We start from the raw sequence: 7,052 nt of genomic DNA, 5'->3' as shown, positions 1-7,052 counted from the left end.
ATAGTGCAAGTAATATACTTATGCAAAAGGTAAAACTGTTTGGTAGATCTGTTTGTTGGATTCAGAATCACCAAGTTCTTCTAAAATAAAGAGTTAGTTGAATTAACACAAGAGTTAGTTTTTGTCAATTTCAAAATGCCCAGGTAGGTTGTTACATGTATGTGAATTGTCCAGAAAGGGCTGAACACGTGAACATATATAATTATACAATATCATATAAAATAATCATCATACGACTCAAAAGGCTACTGATAGTAGAGGTCAGGTTTAGTTCTTACCATATATATTTCTTATGCGTGTTGAGTTGCACAAGGAAGATCCAATAGTTCAATCCAGCATGTCATATACTGTTAAACAAAAAAGAAGGGGAAGCTCGATAGATTGGTCATCTAAACTGAAAGAGGACTCACTCAATACATATTGTGCTCCACTGCATTTGGTAATTCACTATTGGCATCTCGTCCTCTCAGCCTCCATTTCTTTCCCCGAAACGTCAGCCTGGCAAAACAAAAACAAAACAAGATCAACATTAGAACGCAATCCAAATATTCAATTGTTCAAAAACCATATAAAATAGTTAGAATGCTTTTGAATGCCATTAATGTGGGTCTAGTTTGTTAGGACCTCCTTGTAGACGATGTTCTTGGTGCATGTCCCACAATCTACTGCGGGTTTCTTTCTTGCCCCCTTCCTCGACTTTTTCTTCCCATCGACGGCTGGGATGGCAAGAATCTTTATGTTCGATCGGGTTGTCGCTCTAGATAGAGCAACATATAGTTGGCCATGAGAGAACACAGGTTCGGGCAAGTATACACCAACATTGAGAATAGTCTGGCCCTGTGCTTTGTTAACCGTCATTGCAAAGATAAGTCATACAGAAAACTGCTTTCTTTTGAACTGGAAAGGGAACATCTCTTCATCGGAGGGACATAGAGGTATACGCAGCAGGAAAATCTGTTTTCCAGCGTGCTGACCTAGTACAATTTCCGCGTCAATGCTATTTCTTTGGAAACCACGAACGACCAGCCTGGTGCCATTGCAAAGTCCATTGATAAGGTCTATATTCCGAAGCAATATAACATGGCATCTAATCTTGAGCTTCAAAACATGTGGTGGCAGCCCATTAGCGTCTGTGTGTTTAGGAACTCAAATGGGTAGTAGTTATGGGGATCATCCATGGCGCTATTGAAACTATGGTACACCATATGCTCCCCTTGAAAACGATCAATCATCTTGACATTTATCATATCCACCCACTCGTTTCGTGTTGACAATATCACCCTTGAAGTGATGTAGGTCGAATCAGACATAATTTCGTTGAGGATTTGTGAAAACAAAGTCTATTAGGTTGTCAAGATTGCTATCACTCCCACTATAAGACACACAAACCTCGTCAGGAAGACGGATGTCGTCGTCACTATTTGTGTCCTCAGTTCCACCGCCTACGCGCAGCAAATACTCTGCAAACCAAGGGTCGTTTTTTGCCCTCATATTGCTAACAAGCTTTAAATGGGACATGGACTCCCATAGGTAAGATATCTGTAGCGAAGACGCGACCACTTGAGCCCTTGACCCTTTACGAACAAAAGGCAAGACCTGTCTGAAATCCCCACCGAAGACAATGGTCTTACCACCGAATGGCAGTTCGGGCCGACCCATTATATCGCACATGCTATTGTCGAGTGCCTCCACGACTTGTCTCTTAGTCATAGAAGCCTCGTCCCAGATTATGAGAGATGCTTTCCGTAGCTACTCTGAGGTTCCACTTTGCTTCGTGAAGCTACATACAATGCCATCATCAATAGTGAGAGGTATCTTGAAGCATGAATGGGCGGTTCTTCCTCCAGGCATTATGGAAGCCGCAACGCCAGATGTAGTAGTTGCCACAACAATCTTGCCCTAGATGCGTAGCGTCGTGAGTAGCACTTTATATAGGTAAGTCTTCCCGGTGCCACCAGGTCCATCCACAAAGAACAATCCACCCTGATCAGTGTCAATGGCAGACATAATACTATCATAGGCAGCCCTCTGATTCTCGTTAAGAGAGTCTTTTAGAGCCACATCTCTCGCTGTCTGTTCGATACTTTCCTCCTCGTAAACCTCCCTAGCAGTACCAATAGCATCATCATACACGTCAATGATAGGAGGAAGAGGGAATGTCTTTACGTCCTTTCCCATTGACTGCAGCATGTTCCTAATGTCAATCAATACCATATGCAAAACATGAGTTTTACTCTGACTCATGCATTGATAATCCTTTGACATAACATCTCGGTGTTTCTGCCAAAGTACTGCCACGTCGCTTGGCTCACAGTACACTAGTATTATGGCAAAAAGTCGTTGCAGCGCCGATGGCATCTGGAAAAGAGCACGTTCAGTGAGACACTCATCTAGTGTGTTGTCCGACTCAAGCAGTCCCCTTCTCTCTTCTGCCTCACGAAAAGTCGGTAGCATGACACCATCTACTGTCCTTAGATCCACATAGGAGGTGGCGCAAGTCACGTGGTTTAGGAGAACATGGAGATAGTAGCGCTCCCCCTTAGCAGGAAGAGTAGAGACTATTCTACCGACTTGTCCACCCGTATCACGCTTCCTCCATTGCCATACTTTTCCCTTACCACTCTACCAAGTGTCCAAGTGTACCACTCAGAGAAGTCACAATAAAGGATGCCACGAGCCCCCTCATGTAGCCTATTCGCTTCAAAATATGCCGTGAGCATTGACCTATCAGCACCTGGACGGTTGACGACTCGCTCGACCATTTGTCATTCGTGAAATGCCACCATATGCAGGTTTGGAAGATGGAGTTGCAGTTGCATCACATGTGGAGAGTTCTGACTAAGCTCAAAGTCGTATATCCTCCCTAACGCTTCTGGAGGAGTCACCCACCTTGCATCTCTGTACTACTTGATCTCATCTGCATCATCATCTGCCTTGCTCGCATCTCTCATAACAATAGAAGCATGATCATGACCTTTGTATATGTACTTGAACAGGTATTTAATAGCCTTGATGCTCCTGCATGCCTCAACATTGATGTGACAGTTGAAGAGGCGAAGGATGTAAGGGTTGTAAGGGACAACCCATCTATTGTCCAATTCGCACCCTCGAGCCTTTTCCTTATGCCCATCATCACGACATCTATAAATCGGGTATGAGTCCTTCCCTTGCAAGGTTGTGTCACTAAAAGGCTGGAGGTAATGATTATTGCACGATGCATGGCCCTTAGTGCATGGACAGTTAGGGTTTAGCGACCCACATGGGCCATGCATCATATGCTTGATCACCATCTTTCGTAGTTCAGGGTACTTGTTGTGTGGGATCTCGGCTGAGATCAAAAGGTCATACTGCTTAGGGCACGTGAGCTTGTACTTCCTCTGCATGATGAGTAGAAGATGGGCATGTGGCAAACCCCGCTTTTGAAACTCCACGACATAGACGTAGGCCCAGACCTTACCGAGAATATCCTGTTTAGTCAGCCTATGCTTTAACTCTTGTAGCTTCGCATGAAATACACACACTACAAGATTAGGACGATCTTACGATGTTTGCCCAGGGAGAAGCTCCCTCCTTATCTCATCCCAGTTGGGGTTACATGTCATGGTAAGAAAGATGTCCGGTTTACCAAACTTCCGCACCAGAGCCATAGCATCCATATACCAACGTTTCATGTCACGAGGACCGCCAATAAACGACGTCAACAACACAGTTCGCTTCCCAACCTTTTTTGCTCTAATATCTCCATCTAACATGCTATCCGCTAAGCCCTGGTATAGGTCTGCCCTTAATCGATCCGGATTCTTACGTATGAAATCTAAACAAGAGCTCTCAATCTTGATGTATGTATCGACAACAAACTGTTGGAAAAGCCGCTTTCCATGAAGTATTGGATTGAATACCCTGAGACGAATCTGGAATTTGTAGCAGTAGTAGTCATGTATGGACACACATAAATGGCTAGGAGATTCTGCATACGCAAGGATTTAAAAGTGAGTGATGTCGAAAGCATAGTTAATAATATGCAAAAATCTCAAATTACAAAGAAGCAACTAACCCGCATCTTCATCATTTGCATTACTTGCCCTATGTGTCGCACGATATGCATCCACTTCATCCGTGGATACACCAACCTTTGGGATATTTGCATGCCATCCAAGTTCACCTCTAGGGAAGAACAGTGGATACGATAGTGCATCGTAGCATCCGTGGTATGAGCGGATGACGTGGCTTGACCTATCCTTCCCATGTAGCATAACACTCTTGCTAAACTGGCATTGTCGTTCGCTCCCCTCGATCCATACAGCGGCCACCTCTGAAGTGAGAGGCGTCTTATATGTCTTCTGGTTCAACGTCTAGTCAAGGTTCAATGTGATATGATAGTCATCAAGGTTCTCAACATGGCCCATGCTCCTAAGGTGCTCGGAGTACGGGTTTCCATGGAGTATGTCAACTATCTGTTTAATAACCTCTTTGTCTTTCTGAAGCTGCTCTTCACGACACTTACGATACCGATGCTCGAGACTGGGATCACCATCATAAAAATAAAGCTCTAGATGTTTATGCTCCGACCCACCTTCCTTACCGAATGATTTGATATTATGGTACATCATGCCTTGTGCCCGGAACGTGTATATACCAGAATCTCTCTCATTAGTTGTCATACTATCGATGCAACAATACAGGGAAGTGAAAGAGAAATGGCTATTAAAAAACCTAATGTTATCACGAAAGTGCTTAGCATTAGAGACTACACTATCCCACAACCTCCTAAGTTGGGGAGGGGTATCCAGTGGTGCTAGCTCAACCTTCCCACCATGACAACAACACCTAGGTGGCTCATACTCAAACTTCTGCGCAGTGCAATAACCGTAGTCAGCAATAGGCTTTAGCATATGTGCTTCTTCAGGGAGGTTATTGTACGGGTCAGGCACATCAGTGGCAATAGATTCATCTTGAGTACCATCGATATCATTGTCCTCGTCAGTCTCCTCATCTGATATTTTATGGAAAACAACGACTAAGACATGTTTATTTATATAAGCCTTGGTATCATAATAAAATTGACATAAGTACATTGGCCATCAAATATGTATCCCTCATCATCATCGTCATCTTCTCCGAATATGACAACCTCATCATCATCATCACCTAGATGGTGATAAGCGAAGCCACATAAAAGACAAAGGCAATCAGTTGGCAAGGTAGCCTCCTCATCTAAATAAAGATTTTTAACAATTACCATTGTAAATGACCCTTGGCTTCGCTCTTAAATGCTCCACCCCACTTTCTTGTTCGGTTATGTCTGCACTCCCATTAGTGGGCAAGGTAGCGCCTTGGCATGTAACCCTACATTGTGCTGATGGAAACACATGTTTAGTATGACTATATGCTATCATCGTCGTGCAAGATCCATTTAAGATTGGATAGTAATTACCATTGTTGTTGATATCAGCATCACTGATAGTATCCCCAATCAAAGTAGCCATGTTCTTTGCAATGGATGCTTCAAATTGCTGGTTTTGACGGGCTAAGATAGCTTGTCTTTCCCCATGCGTCACATGATGTTTATGTCTTACTACTTTAGTAGACAAATCGAATGAACCGACATCCTCGGTTTGTGTTGAAGCTGGCAAGAAAGGTGTCCTGATGAATTTAGGGACAACCCAGTTGTCGACACTAACTGAGGATCCAGCAGGTTTTGTTGCATCTGCTTTAGGGTGTACAACCTTAGGGGTATATGTTGGGTCCTCCATGGTGATGGATGTGTGATTCAAAGTGTTAGCCTGTAGTGCTCTAAGTTTTCTTAGATACTCTATCTTTGCCTCTTTCCGCCTTGGTGTATGATTATACAACCTAAGGCATTTAAGACTAGACTCTCTCACGCGTATACCCGGTTCCCCAATGACACCAATAGATTCATGAACACTGCCTGGAATAAGGCATGTCTAGGTTTAAAGTAATTAAAATGTACCATTTTTTCCTATACTTTACAAGTGAACTATCATGTACCTGGTGTTAGAAGATCTGTCGTTGCGACAATGTCGTTTGCCTGAAAACCCTCATTCCTATGCAGCCAGTCGCTATCATCATCTGGATCCATGTTTTCTTTTTTGTTTCCATCTACAAAATTTGAATACAATTAATTTCCAATTGTAGGTTTATGCACGCACATATATCACTTTAAATTTGATGGGTTTCATCACCTCCTAACACAATTGGGCATCACATTTTGTCCCTTATTTCGTTGACGCATTTCACGATGCTTCTTATTGAACTTATTACTTTGTTGAACTGACATTGTTGCAATCCTTTCTCCATCCATTTGCATCTTTTGTTTGATAGAATTACTAGCCGATGAAGTGTTTTAAAAGGACCTGTCATAATCATCCTAGGCATTAGCCAAATCAACAGTGGTACAAAAGGCAGGAGCCTTTTCAATGAAAAATACAATGGCTAAAAATTATGATTGTTATACCTGTAATGTTTGTTTATATAGTGCTGCAGGTAAGAAGGTGAATCGTCAAAGTCTTTTACACCAGACAAACAGTCGCTCGCACCCACTGAACGGTGGGCCACAAAACCCGAGAAGGTGAACCTGCATGGTGGGACCGCTTCACGCTCGGAAATTGTATCGTTTCCCGGCAACGAGCTCAGGGAAGGTGTTTTTCGGACCTTCGGCTTCCTGAAGCCTAAGAGACTTTTTTTACGGATCAAGCTCGTTACAAAAAACGATCTAGCACCGCGAAGGGGCTACTGTTGGGACCATGCTTCGTCGCCGAAGGTCCTGCATGAAGAAACACCTTCGGCAAAACCTGTTTATACGTAATACCGAAGCTACCGCTCATGAAGCTTCAATATTATAGCGTATCCGAAGGTGAAGGGTCGAACCGACTTAAAGATGGAATGACTTTTTAGTCCATAAGGGTCTGAGTCATAATTGTAATCTTTTGTAAGGGGTATGATTGTAATTTCTTACAGGCTGTGTCCTGTGCCTATAAATAGTGAACAGTACTCCTCTACTGTTCACGGAATCCTGTAACTGCTAACGCATT

At 43.2% G+C, this 7,052-nt stretch overlaps 1 long non-coding RNA gene across 1 annotated transcript; it reads right to left on the bottom strand.

Annotated features, from left to right (window-relative positions):
- Positions 1 to 6,009: 6,009 nt before the first annotated feature.
- On the bottom strand, positions 6,010 to 6,472 carry LOC118473363 (uncharacterized). The gene is made up of 2 exons (XR_004852703.1): positions 6,204 to 6,472; positions 6,010 to 6,120 (listed from the first exon to the last, which is right to left on the bottom strand). It is a non-coding gene; the product is annotated as an uncharacterized lncRNA (long non-coding RNA).
- Positions 6,473 to 7,052: the final 580 nt, after the last annotated feature.

Source organism: Zea mays, chromosome 9 (genome assembly GCF_902167145.1).
Source record: "Zea mays cultivar B73 chromosome 9, Zm-B73-REFERENCE-NAM-5.0, whole genome shotgun sequence".
In the NCBI taxonomy this organism is placed as follows: Eukaryota; Viridiplantae; Streptophyta; class Magnoliopsida; order Poales; family Poaceae; genus Zea; species Zea mays.
This window is presented reverse-complemented; position numbering and strand designations above follow the sequence as displayed.